General features: G+C 44.9%; 1 pseudogene across 1 annotated transcript in view; it reads left to right on the plus strand.

Annotated features, from left to right (window-relative positions):
- Positions 1-789: 789 nt before the first annotated feature.
- The window catches only part of LOC147427215 (putative phosphoribosylformylglycinamidine synthase, chloroplastic/mitochondrial), a 44,961-nt pseudogene continuing 18,975 nt past the window's right edge, over positions 790-26,775 (plus strand). Inside the window, exons 1-9 of the transcript XR_015186118.1 lie at positions 790-916; positions 1,012-1,124; positions 1,248-1,354; positions 1,438-1,541; positions 1,655-1,726; positions 2,426-2,491; positions 2,579-2,668; positions 2,755-2,814; positions 2,916-2,969. The product of XR_015186118.1 is annotated as a putative phosphoribosylformylglycinamidine synthase, chloroplastic/mitochondrial (transcript). The remainder of the gene's footprint in view (positions 917-1,011; positions 1,125-1,247; positions 1,355-1,437; positions 1,542-1,654; positions 1,727-2,425; positions 2,492-2,578; positions 2,669-2,754; positions 2,815-2,915; positions 2,970-26,775) is intronic.

Raw genomic sequence — 26,775 nt, forward strand, 5'->3', positions numbered from 1 at the left:
TATGCCTTGTTGGTCCTCATCTTGTCAATGGCTCTCTTTACCATCTCAGTGGTAAAGAAGGTGCTGGTAGGTGGGCATGGCTCTGTAGGATCTAGAAGGGGTCCTGTCCAGGAACCGTATATAACGATGAGGCATACTGGCCCCACACATCAGGACAAGTAATCAATGGGGGAGGAGAGTGCTCATGAAAGAATCGCCATGCTCTCTTGAGTCTCTACTCAAGAATAGCTGATACAAGTCAATTTCTTGTATGACTCTGAAGCTGTCGGCTACAACTGGCAAGTCATACGAGTAGTCTCTCCTTCGTTCCAACATCTCCATGAAGGATTTCCTGAAGAGGAAGAGGCCATGACGTCCCTTCTGTGGTTTTATGAGAGTGGAAAGATCGTTGGGAGGGGTGATGACACACTTTCTAACAATATCACTCTTCAATTCTGACTACAATGGCAAAAAAGCTTGAGTGGCAGTTGATGTGCATTACATTCTTGTACTGGCATATGAGCCACTAAATGTGGAGTTTAGCTTTAAGTCCAGTTTTTGCTAGTGTCTCCATTGTCTTTGTGCTTCACCCTACTTCAACTTCAAAGAGATGTTAATGAGAAAGGTGCATACAAAGGAATGCTATTTGGGTACATTTTTAAATTTCCTCTTGCTGCAATACACATTATTGTCCTCTACATGGTTAGCCGTTTACAGTTTTGGGGCAAGAGATCTAAGTGTAAAGCTTCTTGCAAGGTTTGATCTTTCAAACATTCTGTTATTGTGTTAGTTACCTAATGATTGCTTGAGTCATCTTTTAATGCAGTACTACTACACCAATCTTTTTCAAAATGACATAAAACGCAATCCGACAAATGTGGAGCTCTTTGATATTGCGCAGTCTAACAGTGAACACAGAAGACATTGGTTTTTCAAGGTAGAAGTTCAAAGGCTTTTTCTTTGGAATATTTTCAAGCTATAAATGCTGCATAATACTTAAATTTTCCAGTCTTTTTCCATTGTTTTTGTCAGGGTGAATTGGTGATTGATGGGAAAATTGTAGCCAGTTCATTAATGGATCTTGTGAAGGATACTCTCAAAGCAAATCCGAACAGCTCTGTTATTGGTTTTAACGACAATTCAAGGTATTGCAGCCAGCGTTGTTCTTTGAAGCTAAATTATGTTGCATGAACACTTGAATCACTTCACAAATTTCTTTCTTGTGCCCATATATATAATGTTTGTTTTTGTACTGCCATTTTTTTCAGTGCTATAAGAGGTTTTCTTGTTGATGTTCTTCGTCCAAAGAATCCTGGTTCCCCCTCTGCCCTTCTAACATTCTCTCGTGACTTTGACCCACAATTTTCCATGTGCTGTAAGTCGCTTACTATCCGCACATTATTATTTATATCTGTTTCACATTATTTCTAATAACTTTGTGTCTGGTTGGATCCACAGGTTGCACCTTTTCCTGGAGCAGAAACAGGTGCAGGCGGCCGCATAAGAGATACTCATGCAACGGGTACAGGTTCTCTGCTGGTTATTGTGTTGGAAATCTTCAAGTGAGTGTTTTTTCATTCATGCACTGTAGCATTATCCATGTATTGAGTGCTGAAGTGTCATAATCACCTGGAGTATGAGTAAATTTACCAACGATTTTTCATCCGACTTACAGCTTGATGGTGGTATAGCTCCTTGGTAAGACTCAACCTTCGTTTATCCCAACAATTTAGCTTCCCCGCTTCAGGTACAAACAATGTTTTAGGTTTTCCCATTTGAATATTGTTGTAAGCTGAGCTCTGAGCTGAAGGCAAAAAATTTGATACCCTGTCATGGAGACAGAAGAGACTCTTCTTTTATGGGTCAAAAAGCATATTATGGTGGTATGTGCGTTTTTCATTTTTAGAAGCTGTGCCTTACGCTTCATGGTAAAGATCTTTCTTTTTATGGGTTAAATAAAGATTATGGTAGCATCTGCATCTTTCACTTTCTACAATTGCACCTGCAGAAGCTGTGCTTTGTGCATGATGGTTAAGCTGTGCCTAATGGTTAGTGGCTTTTGGATGTTCACTTTTGTTATTTCAATCCCTTAATCTATAATTATAGCTTTGACTCTTTACAGACATGTTTGATTCTTCCTTTTAAAATTTTCCTTCTCGAGAGGAACTAGCTGTTTTTGAAGAGAAGGCAGTGTTTATTCTGTCTCTTCACCTTGTACCTAGTTCTGAGATCTTAAACTTTTCACTTATTGGCCATTGTTGTTCAGTCAGCCGCAACAAGACTGTTGCTTTCTCGGATATCTAACTAAAATTTTTACAGCCTTCCCACCTTCGAAGGCGCACAGTTGCCTTTTCTGCCTGGTTTAGTCAGTTTTAAATTTCAATGCTCTTTTGTGGAATTTAGTAGAAGGCTATTTCAATGCTCTAAGAGCTAATTTTTTATGCAGATTTTGATTGATGCTAGTGATGGTGCATCTGATTATGGCAACAAGTTCGGAGAACCCTTGATCCAGGTTTTCACTCTTTAACACATCCCAACACAATGGAGCCTGTGTAGGTGTGTCTTCTTTAGACGGCACAAATTAACAAATTATTTTCAGGGCTTTACTCAAACCTTTGGAATGAAACTACCGGATGCAGAGCGGCGAGAGTGGCTTAAGCCTATCATGTTTAGTGGTGGTATTGGGCAGGTCTAACATCAAAGTTCTTGTTGTGCTCCAGTAGCCTGGCAAAAGAGTAGGGCAGTGAATTCTTGTTTCTGTTTGGCCTCTTTCAGATTGATCATGAGCATGTCCAGAAAGGGGAACCTGAACGAAGTATGCTTGTTGTTAAGTTTGCCCCTTGAGGTTTCGGTTTCTTCCTTTAATGCTAGGAGCTTTTACAGCTCAAAAGCCATTTGAGGAAAGTAACAGAGTATCTGGTGCGTTTTATTAACAGATTGGAGGACCAGCTTACAGAATTGGAATGGGAGGTGGGGCAGCATCTAGCATGGTAAGTGTGAGCATCAATTTTATATCAAGTTTTACTTCAATTGAGTGAAGTGTTTATATCATATTCACATTTTTATTGTTCAAATTGGCACATTTGACATGCCTTAAGGCACAAGGGTATGCAGTCACAATAGTTTGCAGCATTCAGTGGAGTGCAAGAAAAATTTGAGTCAAGCTCTTAGCATTTACGGGTACCTGTTTAGGAAATGTGCACCCCGGTCAATTAGCAAGGTAGCCCTTCGCAGAGGCACCTTTATTCCAGATACTGTCGAAGACTGAGGTTATACAGTGGCTGATCAGTGAGACCCCTTCTTGATAGCAGGACTAAATTCTAATTGAATTAGTCTGATGTAATTCTGTTCAAGCCAATGATAATCTTTTTAGATATCAAAAAAGAAGTAGAGCCCAGGAGTTGCATGGAGAAAGAGATAGGAATTGCTGCAGTTAAAACATTGATGTTGATAGAATTTTCACCTCCTCTGCCGTGCCTTCATCCATGAGAAATCCACCAGGATCAGTCATTAGCGAGTCCAGACCGTTGTCTCATTTCTTACTTTATAAATATCTTCATGTGCTTTGTAGCTCATACTGGGTTGCTTGGGGACACTTTATCTTCACACGTTGATCATGATGCGACCTGTTTGCGCTGCCATTGGCATGTGCCAGGGTTCTTGTGCCTCAATTTGTGGGGTTGTTTAATGTCTCACATGGTATGACGTGCAGTCTAAACACTTGTGATCCACTTTGCAGTTTGGTGGCTTGTGCAGTTTTCGGGTCCTGTTCCTATTTTTGAGAGGAGGATATTTGTTCATGCTCTTCATTACAGGGTGCTTTTGTGGGGCTTTGGATGTGTTACCTTCCTACAGTCTGGGAGTCTATTTTTTGGACTATCTCCAACTGGCAACATTACCTTGTGGTGCCTTTGGAAGGCTCTATGCGTCTGCATGTCTAACCATCAGCCTTTCCCCACAATTGGCGCACACAACTTCGTTCCAGGCAGAGCTGGTACATTCTCTTTGGACCCAGTGGGACTCTGCATGGGGCTCCCTGGGGTAGTGCCAAGTGGAGTGCCTATTTTGTTATGTCCCTTAAGACATTAGGATAGGTGCACACCGTCTGAGCTGTGTTTGCCCAGCTTGAGGTTAAGGAGAGGTATAAATAGCTTCTTGGGCTGTTTTGTGAGCCATTTTTGTGATCACCACCCTCGGACTACAGACCCATGGGAGTGCTATCCTAGACATCCAAGGGGTGTGGGCTGGTGGTATGGAACACCTTGTAACAGACTTGGACACTCCAAGTCAAGAATCAACCGCGACAGCACCAAATAACCACTTCAAAACAATTCACAGATCACAATAGATTTGCACTGGCCCGGCGGAGTTCCGTGCCTAGAGATATTGGCCCCAAAGACTGGCGCCCCTTTCGGTATTTCTTTTTATATTAATCAATCATCAAAGTACAAGAGAGCGGTTAGGGTTTCACTCTCAGACTCTGCGTCCAGATCCTCTGAGAAGTGAGGCCCTCACCACTAATTTAAAGGTTACAAGGGATGCCCAAAAGCAGAGCCCCAAAAGCTTTTAAAATCAAAAGCATCAGTTCTCTCTCTCTCTTAGAGAGTCTTTTCTTTTTTTTTATAAAAAAAAAGCAAAAGCAAAATTCGCGTCGCTCATCATTTTCCAAAAAAAAAAAAAATAAATTTTTTTAAAATTAATAATCCGCCTCCGCGATTTCTGGAATTTAGGGTTTTTGGCAAAAATTAGGGTTTGCAGGAATTTTAGGGTTTCTGGCAGAAATTAGGGTTTCTGCTGTCCGCCACGTCATCACTTTGTGACATACCCCCCTCTTGAAAGCATTGTAATCGACCGCGATTACGACTGCAAAACCGACAAAAGCCATAAACCGTCTTAGCAGACACTGACTGTTAGTACCTACGTACTAGGAACGCACATCTAGCACATGTACAAAATCGACAGTCACATCACACAACATCACAGGACATCACCAGACATCACAGGACATCACATGACATCAACATTCATTCGGATCTTAGACCATGATTTATCGGCAATGTAGCTAGCAATCACATCTAGGTCCAATCGGGACCTTATCGATGTCCGATTGACTAACCCCTATTGCAACCATGTCTATTCGAGATCAAGTAGACCAAAATGCTGCAGTCATTTCGTCTATCAGTTCCTGCACTCACAAGAAGTCAAGAACAAATCAGTATCATAATCAGGAATTCCATTTCATAAAGTCATCCAGCAGAATACTGTCAGCTCTCAGTATCCCTGAAGCTCAAAGAGACATCAGTGACTTTAGTATCAAAATCGAGGCATCTGTTGACAAAGGAGTGGAGTGACTCCCCTCTTGTGCATCCCACTGCACCAGATCTCCGGCCAAGCTGAATTCTGGGTTCCGTTTGGAGTAGACTATGCTAAACCAAAACATCGAGGTAAAGTTTCACAATCCGAGGAGTATCTGCTAGGTCCTCCTCCTCCATCCACTTCGCATCAAATGCAGGAAAGTTCTTGAACTTAACCAAGAACCGCCTTCGGACTTTACCTTTCTTCGTATCATTATGTGCCAAAATCTGTTCAGGAACAAGGATCTCCTCGTTTTCTTCCACTTTGGGTTGCTCATCAGGCTCCCCATCATCAGGCACATCACCCTTAACAGGGTTCAAGAGACTCACATGCAATGCATTGTGAATCCTCCAAGTATCTGGCAGTTTCAATCGGAAGGAGACATCATTTATCTTGTCAGTAATCTGGAAAGGTCCGTAGTATCACATACTAAGCTTTGGAAAAAGCCTCTCCTTTCCCTTTTTCTTTCTTAGGCGTGCCTTCTCAAAAGTAAGAGCACCCAATCATCCTCCTTCGGTTTCCAGTCGCGACGATGGCGATCCGCTGCCTTTTTCTGTCGTTCTTGAGACTCCTGCAAAGTCTCGCGAACCTTGGCAAAAGCCGTATCCAAATCTCGCGAATATTCATCCGCTTCAAATTTCTAATCTTTCGTGCTCAGGAAGGATGGAACCTTCGCAGCAGTTTCAACAATCTCTCATGGCGTCTTCCCCGTCGAAGAGTGTATCGTGTTATTGTAGGCAAATTCCACCAAAGGTAAGTTCTTTTCCCATTGAGTCTTCTGATCCGAGATACAAGACTTCAATAAATCTAAAATCACTTAATTGGCAATCTCAAATTGCCTGTCAATCTGCAAGTGGAACGATGACGAGAACTGCAACCGCGTGCCAATGTTCTCCCAAATTGCCTTCCAAAACAAACTCATAAATCTGGGGTCTCTGTCGGAGAGAATCGTCTCAGACGTGCCATGTAATCGGAAAATCATCGTGATCATTCTATGTTCTTGGGAGATAAAAAATGAAATCCATTTCAATATTTTCCCAGGGGTGGGTGGGTATGGGTAAAGGCTGTAACAATCCTTGTGCCTTATGCCTGTCAAACTTGACCTTCTAGCATACCAAGCAACTGCGCACAAATTCTTCCACATCCTTCTTCAGTCTCCGCCAAAAGAAATCTCTCTCTACCCTTTTCATGGTGGTAGCAATGCCGCGGTGACCCGTAAAAGGTGGACAGTGGCAATCAGTCATAACCTTTTCCCTCAACGGCTGTGTAACGCACAACATAGTCTTTTTCATCAAGTAGCCTTCCCGAAGGGAGTATCCAGCTACTGTCTCCCCATCCCGTATCCGTGTGAAAATATCTGCAAAATCTGTATCTGTGGCACACTAATCGACCATATCCTCGAAGCTCCTATGATGTATCGCGGAAATAGCCAGAACCAACGGTTTCCGAGACAAAGCATCTGCCACCACATTCTTCTGTCCCTGCACATGGACAATCTGGAAGTGGAACTGTGACAAGATGTTCACCCACCGCATCTGCTTTTCCGAAAGCTGCTTCTGTGACAAGAAGTAGCGCAAACTCTAATGGTCTGTAAAGAGAGTAAAATCCGCTCCGAGTAGGTAATGCCGCCACTGAGTAAGAGCATGGATAACCGCCAAAAGCTCTTTCCCATAGATCTGTGCTGTCATCTCCGGCCTAGAGAACAAACGGCTCTCGTAAGCTATGACATGGCCTTCTTGCATCAAGACCGCACCCAGACTACGACGACAAGCATGACAAAATACTTCAAATGACTTCTGCAAGTCCGGCAAAGTCAAATCTGGTCCTGTAGTGAATTTCTCTTTCAATGTCTGAAAGGCAGTCACCTCTCTGGGTCCCTACGAAAAAGGTACTCCTTTCTGTGTCAAGGTATGCAAAGGGGAAGCAACCTCTGCAAACTTTCGTATGAACCGCCTGTAGTACGAACACAGTCCCAAGAAGCTTCTAACTTCATGGACATTCCTCAAATCGGGCCAATCACGGATAGTCTCTATCTTGGCCGGGTCCATTCGCACTCCTGCTGCTGACACAATGTGTCCCAAAAAGTGTATCTCTAGTAGGAAAATTTCACTTTTCTTAGCATTAATCACTAATGTGTGATCTCGTAATGCCTGAAAGACTTGAAGCAGATGATCTCTGTGTTCTGCCTCATTCTTGGAGTAAACAATGATGTCGTCAAAGAAAGTGCCAACAAATAGCCTGTACTCTCGAAAAATCTTGTTCATCATCCGGTTAAATGTCGCAGGAGCATTGGTTAAGCCAAAAGGCATCACCAAAAACTCAAATAACCCAAAAGTCGTCCGAAAAGCTGTCTTGTAGACATCTCCTGGTGCTATCTTGATCTGATGATATCCACTCTTCAAGTCAATCCTGCTAAAGCACGAGGATCCCTGTAACCTGTCGAGTATATCATCGATCCTAGGAATCGGAAATCTGTTCTTGATGGTGATTTCGTTGAGAGTGCTATAATCGATGCACATTCTCCAAGATCCGTCTTTCTTCAAAACCAACAACACTGGAGAGCAATACGGTGAAGTACTAAGCTGGACAAGACCCTTTTCCAAGAGGTCTTTCACTGAGTTCATAATCTTTTCATTCTGTACTTGGCTCACACGATAAGGTGGCCGATTCGGTGGCGTGCTTCCAGATATCAGATCAATGGTATGATCTTCAGGCCCTCTCAAAAGCAATCGGCATGAGCGTGGAGAAAAAAAAATCTTGGCGTTCTTTTCTTCAGGTCAAAACATATTCAACCTTTATCCATCGTTCAGTTCTCCCAAAAGAATGAGTAAGAAAACTGAAGTTCATCAAGTACAATCTCTAAGCCCTTCATTTATCAAAGTCGCTTTCTCGGCCCGGTAGTCAACCATGGCGTAGTTCTTGTGGTACCAAGGGATCCCGAGTAGAACGTCACTCACGTGCCCTGAACACCCCTGTCATTGCAAACGAAGTTTGCCAATGCTCGGTGTAATGGCAACATCCCATCCGGGTAACAGTCGAACTATCTCCGCCTGTGGCGTCAGTCTGTCGGGCGTAGTTCCAAATCGAGCCGCCAATTCCAAGTGAAAAGAAGTTGGCCTTGGCTCCTTCAAAAGAGCTTCCTGATCCTTCACTTTGCCCCAAAAAAAAACGGCAAAGTTTGTACTTTCATTCATTTGATTCGGTGCAAGTCCCACGCCATGTGGTACTAGTTCTACTTTTCTATCTGCCTTTTCTGCCACATTCCTCAGCTGCTCTCAAACTCTCAGACCTGTCGTCGTCTTTATCATTCTGTTCTTTCTGTGCCTTATCAGGGCACTTCGCGGAAATATGTCCATGCTCCCCGCATCCAAAGCACTTCCCCTCTCTGATGAAGCGAGCTCTCTCCTCAGGAGTAAGCTTGGGTCGTGCATCCTTTTTCTCTGGGTTGCTCTTTTTCTTTCTACTTTCATTCCCAGAAGTCTGTTCGGCTCGTTGTGTCATGGCCTCATCTGTGGGGTAGGTTAGACTGCCAGAGTGAATGGCAAAGCCTCGCTTCGCATGACTCATCAACTCCTGAATAGAAGCTGACTTCTGTTCCAAGCAGTGATCTCGGATCTCTGTAGGTAAACCCAAGGTAAACCGCTCAATCTGCTCTCTGAACGAGATCTTCTTGAATGAAGAGGTGGGTAGAAAAGAGCTCCAGAATCTTTCACAATAAGAATTCACTATATCGCTCTTGGTCATCCGGAGATGGTTCCAAGAAGCTCGTATATCTCGCTCAACTCTTGAGTCAACCAAGAAGAAATAAAAAGCCTCTTGAATTTCAGCCATGTAACTGGCACAGTCTTGCTTAATAGAAGCGTGGACCACCAAGTACGATCATTCCCCGTAAAGTAAGAGGCAGCTCTCCGAATCTTGGAGTGCTGTGAATAGCGTCCTCCTGCGAAAGCGATGTCAAACTGCTGTATAAAAGACAAAGCCTTCGAAGCATCTGAGTATCCTGAAAAGTATCAAACTTGATCGAGTGGCCACCTTCCTTAAACTCTCGGACTTTCTTGCTTTTATCTTCGAGAAAGTCATACTGGTTGGCTTTGTAAAAATTCTTCTTGTTCGCATAAAACTTTCCGTCATCGGAATCTGAGCTGTCTGTAGACGAGTCCTCAGTAGAACTGTCAGTCTCTGGGCGAGATTTAGCCTTCTTTGCCTTGCCCTTTCCAAAGCGTTGCTTCTTGCTTCGCTTTTTACCTTGTCTGTCTTCTTCGCTCGAATCCGAGGAGCTAGAAGAACTGTCAAAAGAAGAAGAAGAAGAACTGGGTAGGTCTTCAAACTTGACGCGCTTCTTCAATTTCTTTGCCTTGTCAAATGTCAACCGACGACCCAAATATCCCGGGAAGTCAGTGCCTTTCTTCTGCTTTTTGCCGTGCTTTTTGCCTTTCTTTTGCACGTCGAAAAGTTGAGCAATCCGTGCATCAGCCACGTTCTCCAGTTCCTTCTCCGTATATTTCTTGGAGGCAGAAGGTTTCTTGAGAGCGGGTTTCGGGAGTGGTGTTGTGGTTCTCTGCCACTCCATCTGTACCTCTTCCAAAGAGGTCTGGTTCATATACTTTGCCATCTTTGGGTCCTTGGCAAAATTGAGCATCATCTTTGTTGCATCGCCGATCAACTGGCGACGCTCTATCTCTTGCCGCTCCGCCTAAGTAGGCCAAGGCAGGCCATACTCTCTGCCTGAATCTTCGTTGTGATCCCAGCCCGCATCTCTAGATGCAGAGGGAGTCGACTGATCATTGCCTGAAGCCATAGGTGCCGCGGGAAAAAAATTCGGGGATCGGATTTCCCGTAGAAGAGAAATCGGCCATGCTCTGATACCACTGTAACAGACTTGGACACTCCAAGTCAAGAATCAACCGCGACAGCACCAAATAACCACTTCAAAACAATTCACAGATCACAATAGATTTGCACTGACCCGGCGGAGTTCCGTGCCTAGAGATATTGGCCCCAAAGACTGGCGCCCCTTTCGGTATTTCTTTTTATATTAATCAATCATCAAAGTACAAGAGAGCGGTTAGGGTTTCACTCTCAGACTCTGCGTCCAGATGCTCTGAGAAGTGAGGCCCTCACCACTAATTTAAAGGTTACAAGGGATGCCCAAAAGCAGAGCCCCAAAAGCTTTTAAAATCAAAAGCATCAGTTCTCTCTCTCTCTTAGAGAGTCTTTTCTTTTTTTTTTTATAAAAAAAAAAGCAAAAGCAAAATTCGCGTCGCTCATCATTTTCCAAAAAAAAAAAATTTTTTTTAAAAAAAAAAAAAATTAATAATCCGCCTCCGCGATTTCCGGAATTTAGGGTTTTTGGCAAAAATTAGGGTTTGCAGGAATTTTAGGGTTTTTGGCAGAAATTAGGGTTTCTGCTGTCCGCCACGTCATCACTTTGTGACACACCTCATCCTTAAAGGTGTGGCACTAGGCTCAGGGCTGAACTAGCGAGGCTGTATGGTTGGTTACATGTTGTGTTTGGCTTGTGTGGTGTGTTTTGGATGGATCCTAGGGGAGCATGACCATTGTGATTAAAGCATCTTCCTGCTTTCTTTCATGTGGCACGACGATTTGCATAGAGCCACCATAGCCCATTGCAATGCACTGGACCACTTCAATCAGCATATGGTGGTATGAGACCCTTCTAGTGGGAGAAGTGGACATGAGGTGCAATTCAAGCCTCTGGAGAGAATCGATGGTAAGTGTTTTTTTTCCCATTGTCTTATGGATTCTTGTGTGTGGAGGTTGATGAAAGATGTTGGTTTGAGTCATATCATGCATGGTGCTTTGTGCACTACTGTACCCGTGAACATAGGTAACCATGGAGGTTTCCCCGAGAGCTACCATATTGGGGACTGGTAATACCTTCAACTAGTCGGTGCTAGGATGATAGTGATGGAAGCTGGAGTTTGAATTTTCTTTCTTTATTGCATGAGGGAGAAAGCTTGACTGGGTGTTACCTAGTAGCTACCAGACCATTGATCAGATGGGGCCGCTTTGATCCACAATATGGCAGCTGTATTAGGCCCATAGGCAAGCTGATTACTTGCCGTGCAGTTGGCACTACGAAGGCTCCCATAGGGACAGGTTAGTGACTGAAAGGATTCACTATACAAAGTGGTGTCAGGTGCAGCGGAAGGATTAAGGATTTTAGCTCAGATTTAGTACTTTGCACAAACACACAAAGTTACTTTACTTCACTTGAAAGAACTGAACACAATGAAAGAAATGAAATGTTATATTAACGTCTTCAAAAGGCCAGAATGACCTATGAGACCAAACTGATACAAAATTGGTGAATCTGTTACAATGTCTGGGTACCTTAGTAGTAAAGTACTAAGTGTGAAAAGTCTGAAAAGTGTGAAAATAGATGTAAATAAATGTGAAAAACTAAATACAAAGTATTAAATAAACTTCTGAGGAGCATTCTGGGTGTCTGGTTAGAATGCTTCTAATTCTTTGTGGTAGTCTCCTCCGGTGAAGTGTACTTCTGCATCTCGGTTGTGGTCGTCTCGAATTCCTAAGCTCAATCGCCCTGTCAATGAGGGTGCCTTTAGTATGAATGTGGGTACTCCTTTGTGTTGGCTGCTGGCCTCTTGCTTCTCCTTCCACTCCTGCCTCTCGATCCAAAGAAATCTGTGATCTGCCTCTGAGGCTGTAGTGCTCTTTGTCTTCTCATTAGATTATCCCTGTGTCGATGTAGTTCCAGTAGGTACAAGCCTAAGCATCTTTGATCTTGGTATTGCATGACTCTATCTAGAGGTCCAAAGCCTTCTTTAAATAGGCAGTGGAAACGCCCACGTATCTCATAGTATACGGTGCAATGGCATATGTAGTGTAATTCTATCTCCGGCTCCATTCCGCATAACTTGCAAATTCTGCTCTCAGGTGGGATTCCCCTGAATCTGCCAAATTCAATTTCCAGCTGATGTGAGGATGTACGAATCTGACCAATAGCACATCTCAAACCATGAGACAGGTGGGTATCCATGTAGCTCGGGCGAATCACAAATCCATCTTCAGATAGCTGTAGGAAGTTTTCTTTGTAGTCGGCCATCTTCGTGCCCAATTCTTGTGTAGTGTCTACCCATGTCCTCTTAGTATCCAACTGTATAAGATCCTGACGGACGATTTTATTAATCTCCGTTCGTGTAATTGCCAGTGATGGAGCCGCAAGAGAGTATTGGAAGGGGGGTAATCTTTCCATATTGAACCCGTGTCTGTGAAACCACGAGGACAGTTGCGCATACCAGCATGATGTATCCCCTTTCATTGCTAATTGTCGAGAAGATTCAAGGGCCAGTCTAGTATATCGGCAATTATTTGTATCCCACAAACCATGTATAAAGGACACTGATCTGGTAAGAGCTTCAATTTCTATCGGAGGGGCAGCTAGTTCCGCTCGGGTAATCGCGTGTGGTACGGAGGCCTTGGCTCTAATCATTCGGGAAATCATAGATACCAAAGGTCTCTCCATTGACTTCCAATTATCCTGATCCAAAGATGGTCCCCAAATCTGGACCCCATAAAGCATAGCCGAAGCCACCACAGTATCAAAGAGCCAAAGTTTTGTTCGTGGTTCCTGAAACTGCACTTGTGAACACATCCTCTCCAACCCTCCCAAGGCCACAGAGGCTCTGGACAATCTAGCATCCGCCGCTTTCTAAAGAGTAAACTTCGGTCCTGCAAATACCACACGAAGGTATGTGTATGCATCTGTGTACTCTACTGTATCCTAGCCATATGCAAATGTAGGTGCCGATCTCCTAACCCACTGCGGTGTGGTGTTAAACACCATAACTTTGGTTTTACCCAAGTTTACCGATAGTCCACTGTCCTCCGCGAATTTATGTAATGCATCTAGCTGCCTCTGCATTCCCTCTGGTGATTCTGCTATCAATAAAATATCATCTGCATACAACAACAAAGGGATCCATGACCCTGCAAGTTGAGCACCTCTGTCACCCTCTCTATCAATGTAATCTAATACCTCATCTATGTAGATACCAAATAAAGTAGGAGACAGTGGGCATCCCTGCTTTACTCCAACGGTGGAATGAACAATGTCGGAATCCCCTTCTGGAGTACGTACATAACCCATAGTTACCAGGAACGGGAAACCGGAACGGGAACGGGGAACGGAAACGTGGAACAAAATGCCATTCCCTGTTACGGGTACTCACGTTTGAAACACGGAACGGGGATTCGGAACGGGAACTTGGAATGGGAACGGGGAACGGAGACCTGAAAACGGCCATTCCCTGTTACTATGACATAACCAGTTACTGACCCGTATAAGGCCATGATCCCCCAAATGGGGACCCCTAACTCTTGCGTCCTGCGCATCAATCTGGCCCTTGGTACTGTATCAAAAGATTTCCGAAAATCCACAAAGCAACATTACATCCTTCTCTCGCTTGCTCTTCCTTCCTCAATAATGGCTCTGAGCGTAAGAATATGATTTAAAGTGGAATAACCCCTCCTGAATCCAGCTTGTCCTGTTGCTCGTATGCCCTCATTCTCTACCCATCTCTACCCATCTACTCAGTTTTTGTTCAAGAATGGATGCGTACAGTCGGGTTAATGTGTGACCTACCATAATGGTACGGTAGTTCCCGGGTATCATAGGATCTCCTGACTTGAAAATAGGTACGATAGTAGATAATTTCCAAGATTCAGTTAATCCTTCACACATGACCCGATTAAACAGACGAGCAAGGACTTCTGAAAGTAGATCCGTGGCATGGATCAGATGTTCTGCTACTAAACCATCATGATCATATGCTCTTCTTATCTTCATTTTATCAATGGCTTTTTTCACCATTTCCGTAGTAAAGAAAGTACTAGTAGCAGGGCATGGCTCTAGCGAATTTGGTAATGGAGTCTGTCCAGATACCATATATAATGATGTTACATATTGACCCCAAATCTCAGGAGAAGTAATCGTGGAGGCGGTGAGTGCTCGTGAAATAAACGCCAGGCCTCATGTGAGTCCTAACTCAAGAAGAGCTGATATAAATCCTTCTCCAGTTTGGCTAAAAATGCCCTTTTCTCGCGACGTACTATACGCCGAAGAGCAATCCGAGACTGCTTATATGTGATGATCCCAAGTGCCAGCTCTTTCTGGACCTGGGTTCTCGTCTCTCTGCATTCCTCGTCATACCAACTGTTTTGAGGCATGTTCCCAGATCCTCTCTTCTGATCAGGTTGAGTATGTGGGTATGCCTCTTGTGCTGCTCCATGTAGTATCTCTGTTAACTGAGAAGTAATCTCCTCTACAGTATATACTGGCTCAGCTGCCCACATCCTATCATAGATCTTGTCCACATAGACTGAATCAGTCTCTCGCGTGAAAGTATATCTTGTGTGTGTCTTCTTCCTTTGTACTTGAGAGGCATTGTATTGGAAGGAGATTGATAAGGTCTAGAGAGCATGATCCACTGCAATCCCAACCGGTCTGGGTCCCACCTTAAAGTCCTCGATACTAGAAATAAAGCTTGGTGAAGTCATGACATAATCCACTGTACTGGCCCCATGCCTGTGCGGGAAGCATGTGAATCCCCCAGATAAAGGGAAATTCTTTAGACCATTAAGTATGGCAAATCATGTATAGTTGCCATCTCCATGAGATGTCTCCCATATTCAGTGTGTTCTTTATCTTGTGAGGTTCTAGTAAGCCCCCTCTGTGATAAATCCACTTCTCTAAGCATTTCCTCAGAAGTATCATAGAATATTGCTTGAGAGTTGGCCATTCTGGCATTAAAGTCTCCTAAGAGAACGATGTCTCCATCTCTAGAGAACTCCCATATGTCATTATTCAATATGGAGAAAGGGGATTGTCCTTTAGGTGAGGAGTAGACTGATGTACTTGGAGGGAAGTAGCATATAGCGATATATAGAAATCTACCTGTCTCGGCTCTCATTCTCACCCACATATACCTTGCTTGCTCATCTTTCCTGATAATCTATAGTAGTGGTTTCAGCTCCTCTTTAAATAAGACTGCTACTCCTCCTGAACCCCGGCTACCCCGTAGAGATCTCTTGTCTGGTCGACCAGCTGTTTCCCATAAATAACCCTTCACATGTGGCATAAGCTGTCCCGGTATCTGGTGTGTCTCTGAGTAGAAAACTATGTCTCTGTCCCTAAAGCTGTCTTCAAAGGCACCTACATCTAGCCTATATGATCCATTACAATTCCATGCTGCTATCCGGAGCGTCGCCCCATAGGTCTCGCACCGTCATGATGAGCGCTTTTCCAGAACCACTACTTTCCCTCCTCTATAAAAGGCGATTTTCCCCTTTTCTCTTGCTGCCCTGATCTCTGGCATCAACTCTTGCATGTGTGCCACTTGTGCCAATGTAAGGTCATCTCCCAGGAAAATACCGGTTTTCTTAAGAGTTTACCTCTTCTTTAGAAATTCTTTCCTTGTTTCTATATTCGGGAAGCGGAGAATAAGTGCCCTATCCTTTACGTTTCCCTTCTCATCGATTCCTTTCTTGCCCACTCTCCATGCACTTGTGTGAGTGGGCTCTGTGATGCCCATGCAACCCTAGCAGTTCCTTCACTTCTTCATCTACATTCTCTTTGTCTTTGACTCCTGTGAGCTGCACATGCAGAGCCCGATTCTTCCTTTTCTGCTCTTCCTCAATGGTCATATTAATAATGGTGGAGGTAGGTGTGGTCTCGGGCATCTGGGCCTTTGCTTTCTTCGCATCCTCAATCCATTTCTCTGCTTCATCAACCTTTTCTTGTAGATCCTTCATGTCCTTGAACTCCTTCAGCACCGAAGGTTGGTCGTCTCCCTTCTCCTTAGTTGCAGATTTGCAAGCCGCAAGTTCTCCTTTTAGCTCCTCGATTATTGCATCTTTTTCCCCCATGCGCTTTTCCATATTTGTTCTCCATGCTTCAAAACTTGCTACTGCCTCATCGAGTTTCTTTTGCATAACACATTCTGTTACATTTACTCTGCTTTTGGGCATCCCTTGTAACCTTTAAATTAGTGGTGAGGGCCTCACTTCTCAGAGCATCTGGACGCAAAGTTTGAGAGTGAAACCCTAGCCACTCTCTTGTACTTTGATTGATTAATATAAAAAGAAATACCGAAAGGGGCGCCAATCTTTGGGGCCAATATCTCTAGGCATGGAACTCCGCCGGGCCAGTGCAAATCTATTGTGATCTGTGAATTGTTTTGAAGTGGTTATTTGGTGCTGTCGTGGTTGATTCTTGACTTGGAGTGTCCAAGTCTGTTACAGTGGTATCAGAGCACGGCCGATTTCTCTTCTACGGGAAATCCGATCCCCGATTTTTTTTTCCGCGGCACCTATGGCTTCAGGCAATGATCAGTCGACTCCCTCTGCATCTGGAGATGCGGGCTGGGATCACAACGAAGATTCAGGCAGAGAGTATGGCCCGCCTCGGCCTACTCAGGTGGAGCAAAGAGAGATGGAGCGTCGTCAATTGATTGGCGATGCAACAAAGATGATGCTCAATTTTGCCAAGGACCCGAAGATGGCAAAATATATGAACCAGACCTCTTTGGAAGAGGTACAGATGGAGTGGCAGGGAACCACAACACCACTCCCGAAACCCACTCTCAAGAAACTTTCTGCCTCCAAGAAATATACGGAGAAGGAACGGGAGAACGTGGTTGATGCACGGATTGCTCAGCTTTTCGACGTGCAAAAGAAAGACAAAAAGCACGGCAAAAAGCAGAAGAAAAGCACTAACTTTCCAAGTTATTTGGGTCGTCAGTCGACATTTGACAAGGCAAAGAAACAGAAGAAGCGTGTTCGATTTGAAGGAGTACCCAGTTCTTCTTCTTCTTCTTCTTCTGATAGTTCTTCCAGCTCCTCGGATTCGAGCGAAGAAGACAAAAAAGAGTAAAAAGCGAAGCAAGAAACAAAGCTTCGGAAAGGGCAAGAAAAAAGCAAAGAAGGCTACATCTCGCCCAGAGACTGACAGTTCTACTGAGGACTTGTCTACAGACAGCTTAGATTCTGATCATGGAAACTTTTATGCGAACAAGAAGAATTTAACAAAGCCAACCAGTATGACTTTCTCGAAGATGAAAGCAAGAAAGTCCGAGAGTTTAAGGAAGGTGGCCACTCGATCAAGTTTGATACTTTTCAGGATACTCAGATGCTTCGAAGGCTCTGTCTTTTATACAGCAGTTTGACATCGCTTTCGTGGGAGGACGCTATTCAGAGCACTCCAAGATTCGGAGAGCTACCTCTTACCTTAAGGGGAATGCTCGTACTTGGTGGTCCACGCTTTTTTTAAACAAGAGTGCGCCAGTTACATGGCTGAAATTCAAGAGGATTTTTATTTCTTCTTGGTTGACTCAAGAGTTTGAGCGAGATATACGAGCTGCTTGGAACCATCTCCGGATGACCAAGAGCGATACAGTGAATGCTTATTGTGAAAGATTCTGGAGCTCTTTTCTACCCGCCTCTTCATTCAAGAAGATCTCGTTCAGAGAACAGATTGAGCGGTTTACCTTGGGTCTACCTACAGAGATCCGAGATCATTGCTTGGAACAGAAATCAGCCTCTATTCAAGAGTTGATGAGTCATGTGAAGCGGGGCTTTGCCATTCACTCTGGCAGTTTGAACTATCCCACAGATGAGGCCATGACACAACGAGCCGAATAGACTTCTGGGAATGAAAGTAGAAAGAAAAAGAGCAACCTAGAGAAAAAGGATGCACGACCCAAGCTTACTCATGAGAGAGAGAGCTTGCTTCATCAGAGAGGGGAAGTGCTTTGGATGCGGGGAACATGGACATATCTCCGCGAAGTGCCCTAAAACGGCACAGAAAGAACAGAATGATAAAGACGACGACAGGTCTGAGAGTTCGAGAGCAGTTGAGGAATGTGGCAGAAAAGGAAGATCGAAAAGCAGAACTGGTACCACATGGCGTGGGACTTGCACAGAATCTAATGAATGAAAGTACAAACTTTGCCGCTTTTGGGGCAAAGTGAAGGATCATGAAGCCCTTTTGAAGGAGCCAAGGCCAACTTCTTTTCACTTGGAATTGGCGGCTCGATTTGGAATTACGCCCGACAGACTGACGCCACAGGTGGAGGTAGTTCGACTGGCACCCGGATGGGATGTTGCCATTACACCGAGCATTGGCAAACTTTGTTTGCAATGACAGGGGTGTTCAGGGCACGCGAGTGACGTTCTACTCGGGATCCCTTGGTACCACAAGAACTACGCCGTGGTTGACTACCGGGCCAAGAAAGCGACTTTGATAAATGAAGGGCTTAGAGATTGTACTTGACGAACTTCAGTTTTCTTACTCATTCTTTTGGGAGAACTGAACGATGGATAAAGGTTGAATATGTTTTGACTTGAAGAAAAGAACGCCAAGATTTTTCTCCACACTCATGCTGATTGCTTTTCAGAGGGCCTGAAGATCAAACCATTGATCTGATACCTGGAAGCACGCCACCGAATCGGCCACCTTACCGTGTGAGCCGAGTACAAAATGAAAAGATTATGAACCTAGTGAAAGACCTCTTGGAAAAGGGTCTTGTCCAGCCTAGTACTTCACCGTATTGCTCTCCAGTGTTGTTGGTTTTGAAGAAAGACGGATCTTGGAGAATGTGCATCGATTATAGAGCTCTCAACAAAATCACCATCAAGAACAGATTTCCGATTCTTAGAATCGATGATATACTCGACAAGTTACAGAGATCCTTGTGCTTTAGCAGGATTGACTTGAAGAGTGGATATCATCAGATCTAAATAGCGCCAGGAGATGTCTACAAGACAGCTTTTCGGATGACTTTTGGGTTATTTGAGTTTTTGGTGATGCCTTTTGGCTTAACCAACGCTCCTGCGACATTTAACCGGATGATGGACAGGATTTTTCGAGAGTACAGGCTATTTGTTGGCACTTTCTTTGACGACATCATTGTTTTCTCTAAGAATGAGGCAGAACACAGAGATCATTTGCTTCAAGTCTTTCAGGCATTACGAGATCACACGTTAGTGATTAATGCAAAGAAGAGTGAATTTTTCCTACCAGAGATACACTTTTTTGGGACACATTGTGTCAGTAGCAGGAGTGCAAATGGACCTGGCCAAGATAGAGACCATCCGTGATTGGCCCGATTTGAGGAATGTCCATGAAGTTAGAAGCTTCTTGGGACTGTGTTTGTACTAGCGGTTCATACGAAAGTTTGCAAAGGTTGCTTCCCCTTTGCATACCTTGACACAGAAAGGAGTACCTTTTTTTGTGGGGACCCACAGAGGTGACTGCCTTTCGGACATTGAAAGAGAAATTGACTACGGGACCTATTTTGACTTTGCCGGACTTGCAGAAGTCATTTGAAGTATATTGTGATGCTTGTGGTCTTAGTCTGGGTGCGGTCTTGATGCAAGAAGGCCATGTCATAGCTTACGAGAGCCGTTTGTTCTCTAGGCCGGAGATGACAGCACAGATCTATGAGAAAGAGCTTTTGGCGGTTATCCATGCTCTTACTCAGTGGCGACATTACCTACTCGGAGCGGATTTTACTGTCTTTACAGACCATCAGAGTTTGCGCTACTTCTTGTCACAGAAGCAGCTTTCGGAAAAGCAGATGCGGTGGGTGAACATCTTGTCACAGTTCCACTTCGAGATTGTCCATGTGCAGGGACAGAAGAATGTGGTGGCAGATGCTTTCTCTCGGAAACCGTTGGTTCTGGCTGTTTCCGCGATACATCATAGGAGCTTCGAGGATATGGTCGATCAGTATGCCACAGATACAGATTTTGCAGATATTTTCAGACGGATACGGGATGGGGAGACAGTAGCTGGATACTCCCTTCGGGAAGGCTACTTGATGGAAAAGACTATGTTGTGCGTTACACAGCCGTTGAGGGAAAAGGTTATGACTGAATGCCACTGTCCACCTTTTACGGGTCACCGCGGCATTGCTACCACCATGAAGGGGGTAGAGAGATACTTCTTTGGGCCGAGACTCAAAAAGGATGTGGAAGAGTTTGTGCGCAGTTGCTTGGTATGCCAGAAGGTCAAGTTTGACAGGCAGAAGGCAGAGGGATTGTTACAGCCTTTACCCATACCCACCCACCGTTGGGAAAGTATTGCAATGGATTTCATTTTTGATCTCCCAAGAACACAGAATGATCACGATGATTTTCCGATTACATGGCACGTCTGAGACGATTCTCTTCGACAGAGACCCCAGATTTATGAGTTGGTTTTGGAAGGCAATTTGGGAGAACATTGGCACGCAGTTGCAGTTCTCGTCATCGTTCCACTTGCAGACTGACGGGCAATTTGAGATTGCCAATTCAGTGATTTTAGATTTATTGAAGTCTTGTATCTCGGACCAGAAGACTCAATGGGAAAAGAACTTAGCTTTGGTGGAATTTGCCTACAATAACACGATACACTCTTCAACGAGGAAGATGCCATGTGAGATTGTTGAAAGTGATGCGAAGGTTCCATCCTTCCTAAGCACGAAAGATTAGAAATTTGAAGCGGATGAATATTCGCGAGATTTGGATACGGCTTTTGCCAAGGTTTGCGAGACTTTGCAGGAGTCTCAAAGAACGACAGAAAAAGGCAGCGAATCGCCATCGTCGCGACTTGAAACTGAAGGAGTATAATTGGGTGCTCTTACTTTTGAGAAGGCACGCCTACGAAAGAAAAAGGGAAAGGAGAGGCTTTTTCCAAAGCTTAGTATGCGATACTACGGACCTTTCCAGATCACTGTCAAGATAAATGACGTCTCCTTCCGATTGAAACTGCCAGATACTTGGAGGATTCATAATGCATTGCATGTGAGTCTCTTGAACCCTGTTAAGGGTGATGTGCCTGATGATGGGGAGCCTGATGAGCAACCTGAAGTGGAAGAAAACGAGGAGATCCTTGTTCCTAAACAGATTTTGGCACATAACGATACGAAGAAAGGTAAAGTCCGAAGGCGGGTTCTTGGTTTAGTTCAAGAACTTTCCTGCATTTGATACGAAGTGGATGGAGGAGGAGGACCTAGCAGATACTCCTCGGATTGTGAAACTTTACCTCGATATTTTGGTTTAGCATAGTCTACTCCAAACGGAACCCAGAATTCAGCTTGGCCGGAGATTTGGTGCAGTGGGATGCACAAGAGGGGAGTCACTCCGCTCCCTTGTCAACAGATGCCTTGATTTTGATACTAAAGTCACTGATGTCTCTTTGAGCTTCAGGGATACTGAGAGCTTACAGTATTCTGCTGGATGACTTTATGAAATGGAATTCTTGATTATGATACTGATTTGTTCTTGACTTCTTGTGAGTGCAGGAACTGATAGACGAAATGACTGTAGCATTTTGGTATGATTGTTCTCGAATAGACATGGTTGCAATAGGGGTTAGTCAATCGGACATCGATGAGGTCCCAATTGGACCTAGATGTGATTGCTAGCTACATTGCCAATAAATCATGGTCTAAGATCCGAATGAATGTAGAATGTCATGTGATGTCCTGTGATGTTTGGTGATGTCCTGTGATGTGACTGTCGATTTTGTACATGTGCTGGATGTGTGTTCCTAGTACGTAGGTACTAACAGTCAGTGTCTGCTAAGACGGTTTATGGCTTTTGTCGGTTTTGCAGGCGTAATCGCGGTCGATTACAATGCTTCAAGAGGGGGGTATGTCACAAAGTGATGACGTGGTGGACAGCAGAAACCCTAATTTCTGCCAGAAATCCTAAAATTCCTGCAAACCCTAATTTCTGCCAGAAACCCTAATTTCCGAAAATCGCGGAGGCTTATTTTTTTATTTTTTATTTTTTTTGGAAAATGAAGAGCGACGCGAATTTTGCTTTTTTTTTAATAAAAAAAGAGAAAAAGACTCTAAGAGAGAGAGAGAGAACTGATGCTTTTGATTTTAAAAGGTTTTGGGGCTCTGCTTTTGGGCATCCCTTGTAACCTTTAAATTAGTGGTGAGGGCCTCACTTCTCAGAGCATCTGGACGCAGAGTCTGAGAGTGAAACCCTAGCCACTCTCTTGTACTTTGATTGATTAATATAAAAAGAAATACCGAAAGGGGCGCCAATCTTTGGGGCCAATATCTTTAGGCATGGAACTCCGCCGGGCCAGTGCAAATCTATTGTGATCAGTGAATTGTTTTGAAGTGGTTATTTGGTGCTGTCGCGGTTGATTCTTGACTTGGAGTGTCCAAGTCTCTTACAAGAGGTGGCGCGAGTTTTGAGTTCGCAAGGGGCGGGGCTGCAGGGGGCAGCGAGCAGGGGCGGGGCTGCTTGGCGGGCACGACCGGGCGCAAGCAAGGGGGACTGCAGCGCGCAAGGGGCGGGGCTGCAGGTAACCTTAGCGCGCAGGGAACCGTAGCGTAGCATGTCCAAGCGTGTAGCATGTCCTAGCGCGTAGCAAGTGCAAGTCGAACCTTAGCGTAGCATGTCCCAAACCTTAGCATAGCGTGTCCCAACGCGCGTAGCATGTCCCAGCGCGTAGCAAGTGCGAGAGAGAGAGAGAGAGCCTGCTCTGACGCGCTCCCCACCTGTCTCGGCTCCTGCTGTTGCCGCGAACCCTAATAGTGTCAGCTCTGCTGCGCTGTACTGTGTCCCACTGTGCCCGTATTGGAGAGAGAGAGAGAGAGAGAGAGAGAGAGAGAGAGAGAGAGAGAGAGAGAGAGAGAGAGAGAGAGAGAGAAGAAGAAAGATTTTTAACGTCTATGTCAGGCCGAAATCGGCCTATGAGACAAATCAAATGTACATTGTGTGTATGTCATCCGTCTATCGGAAAGACAAATGAAACAAAATTGATACAAAACTGAACTGAATGTAGGTAGTGGAGTATCTGAGGAGGGATGGAGCTCTATCTCTAGGGGTATATGCATGTCTGTATGCTCAAGGTAGTACAATCATGAGAATGCATTAAGCTATCTAGCTCCATCCTGTACTAATGGGGGGATGTAAGATGCGGTACATGGGTGGGTCTGGTGCCAAGGCTACCCGGATGAAGGCTGTCGGGTCAGCCACTCGCTCCTCAGTGGTACGGCGCTCCCGGGCTCGGATCTCCTCGATCTGTCGGTGGTGAGAGAGAGAGAGGCAGAGAGAGAAAATGAAATGTTATGTTAAAGGTCTTCAAAAGGCCAAAATGACCTATGAGACCAAACTGATACAATCCTTGTGGATCTAATCCAATGTCTGGGTACAAAAATAAAATGAAGCAAAGTGAAAGACTAAACTAAAAGACTTAAATCGTCAGACTGAAATCATCATCATCATCATCCATGCCCGAGGATGCCCGACATCGGGCATTGTCCGAGAAAGTATAGCATTGTTCGCTGACGAGCTTCATCAATGTCCGCCTATGTAAGTAGTTGTACTGGGCGTCTCCCATGTCGTGCCAGAATAGTCCTGATTCTTTGATGGAGCCTCCGTCGATGTCGTGGTCGCCCCCATAGACGTGGGCGTCTAGCTGTCCCGAGCTCAGTGGCTCTGTCCACTAATATACGTTTGGTAGAAGTGGTCTTTGAAACTTTGAAGTCTGCTGTGAACCATGCTCATCTAGCTGCTGAGTCCCTGCTCTAAAGAAGTTAGTGATCTCCCTCTGTGAATGTCTCCCATTGCCTGGTCTCCTCAAGAGACTCTCCCTATGTCTGCGCAGCTCTAGCAAAAACAACGTGAGGCATCTCTGATCGTGATATCTCATGACTCTAGCCAACGGTCCAAAGCACTCTCTGAATAGACAGTGGAAGCGGCCTTGTATCTCATAGTATACCGGACAATGACAAATGTGATGTAACTCTGTCTCTGGCTCTATATGACACAACGGTATATCCTGGCTTCTGCTGGTACTCTCCTAAATCTTCCAGTCTCAATCTCTAGCTGATGCGATGATGTGCGGATCTAGCACATCGTATCCCATAGGATAAATGAGTGTCCATATAGGCTGGTCTGATCACATATCCATCCTTTGTTAGTTGGAGGAGATGCTCTCTATAGAAAGCCATCTTCTTGCCCAACTCTTGTGTCAGCTGTATCCATGTGCTCCTGGTATCTAGCTGAATCAAATCCTGACGCATGAGTCTAGTGGTCTTAGTCTGTGCGAGAGATAGGGAGGGTGCATCCAAGGAGTACTGGAATGGTGGCAATCTATCCATGTTGAAGCCATGTGATTGAAACCATGATGTCATCTCTTATAGCGCTAGCTATCGGGATGACTCAAGGGCTAGCCGAGCATATCTGTCCATAAATTATTCATGAAGGAAACTGATCTAGTAAGGTCTCAACTACGAGAAGGGGGGCATTGAGCTCATCTCGAATAATCTCATGTGGCACTGAGGCCTTAGCCTGAATCATCCTAGAGATCATAGAGACTAGAGGCCTTTCCATACATCTCCAACCATCAGTGCTACCAGATCTGCCCTGGTGGTCCACTGGGGCCCCCCAAATTTGAACCCCATAGAGAGAAAAGAGAGATGACACTGCATGTCGGGTCCAACCAACCTCAAGGGCCCCCTTACTCTATTGCCAGATCAAGTACTTGCTTTGATTACTTGCACAAATGGTGATACGATGCTGAAGGCTAAAATGCTGATGTTGATGAATAGCAAAAACGCTAGTGGATGATGCTGATCTGAAAACGCTAGGGATGATTCTGGTACTGTGGGTGCTGATGCTGGAGATACTGCTGAATGCTGAAACGCTGATCTCCAGGGCTGAATACTGGTGGCGACGAGGCTGAAAATGCTGATGGATGGGCTGCTGGCTGAAAATGCTGATCTGGGTACTTGGTACTGCTTTTCTGATCTACCGAGGGAGGATTTCCAAAAGGGGTCAAGCAGTGCATGAAATCCCACGGCTTCACTTTTGATGAGGTTTTTATGAACTGAATTGGCTTAGCTGACATTTAGAGACTGTTCACATGCTGAGTGACTTTATGAATGCTTGTGCAATTGAGGGTATGCAACTATTGACGTACCTGATCAGGCATGTCCTCGGAGAAGCTCACAAAGTGCCAGGCTAGATCCGAAGCTATCTAAGGCCGACGCTACCCTGTAGCAATAGCTTGTCCATGTGGCTCAAATGCAATGTACGTGACAAGTGGTGTGGGCCAGTTTAGTCCAGCAATGTTTGTACATTTGCAGCCAAGTTGTGATGCCTTGTGTAGGGTCAGTGTGCATCCAAGTACAACCTCTGGTTGAAGACGGTATGATAGCCAACCAAATCCCTCCCCCCCGAATTTGAGGATGGAGGAGGCAGCCATCTAATGTGATGGACAACAATGGGAGCACTCGATGACAGTGCGGGAATGGCTGAGGGAAGGCTCGATGGGCTGCCGACGTACCTGACCTCAAGAAAGGGGTGAAATCTGAAAACGCTGGCTGGCTGCTGAAATCTGCAAGCGCTAGGGCTGATCTGACAATACAAGGGCTGGCGGTTGTTGTAGAAAACGCCAGGCTGATCTGAGCAAAAACGTTGGCTGCTGGCTGCTCCCTTTGCTAGCGCTATCTGCAAGTCACCGAAAACGTTAGGCTCCTTGCTTCCTTTTTGGGCTAGGAATTTGGTTTATGATTGTGCTAAGGGCTAGGTAGGGCAAACTGTTCACCAAACCCAACAAATAAATGGTTTATTAATAAGTTTTTGACCAAGGCTAAGTTTTGGGTGAAAGTGTCGCTCATCTGCCGATTTGGGAATCAAATCGATGCGGGGAATGGGCCATTGGATTCCTCTAACCTAAAACTACATGTATGTCATGCCAGATACCCACATAGTGTAATAACATCTGTCAAAATGCGTGTACAAACCATTTATGCAAGAGGGTTCCAAAACTGGAAAACGTAATCTAATGGACTAGTCCGGACATGCAGGTTTTGCGAACAGGCTCATAAAATTAATGGTACGAACCTGTAGCAGGCTACAATGTCACTTTCACAGGACACTCAATTAGTATGGTTGGTCTGGTCTGGTTCACACTGGACGGACTCTCTGGGCTGGGCTGAGCAGTGACATGTGGCAGGGATACGGTGGTCTAGTGGACATCGTGGCTAGGTCACCACCACCACTCAGGGGAGAGAGACTTAGGTGCTGTCATTTATGAGCCGTTGGTGGCTCTTTATGGTGATACATATGAGTAGTCGTTTTGGGCCAGTGGCATTATCTTGTACATAGTCGTCTAGAGTGGGTCTTTACACAGAGCACGTCTTCACCATCCCGGCACATCTGAGCCTCGACACCCCCATTGTACCTGTGAGTCCTGGGCTGGAGCTGAGTGTGCTGCCACGCCAGTGTCTGTATCAGTCATTGAGATAGTCGAGTCATATGTTCTGGTATGTTGTTGTGTCTTTGTGAGCTCTGTTGGCGTCTATTGTTTCCTTTCTGTTCAGTGTGTGTGAGGGAGATTTAGTCTATTGAGTGAGATTGTCACGCACATTGCACTGAGGACCA

Source organism: Adiantum capillus-veneris, chromosome 24 (assembly GCF_014529385.1).
Source record: "Adiantum capillus-veneris isolate H3 chromosome 24, ASM1452938v2, whole genome shotgun sequence".
NCBI lineage: Eukaryota > Viridiplantae > Streptophyta > Polypodiopsida > Polypodiales > Pteridaceae > Adiantum > Adiantum capillus-veneris.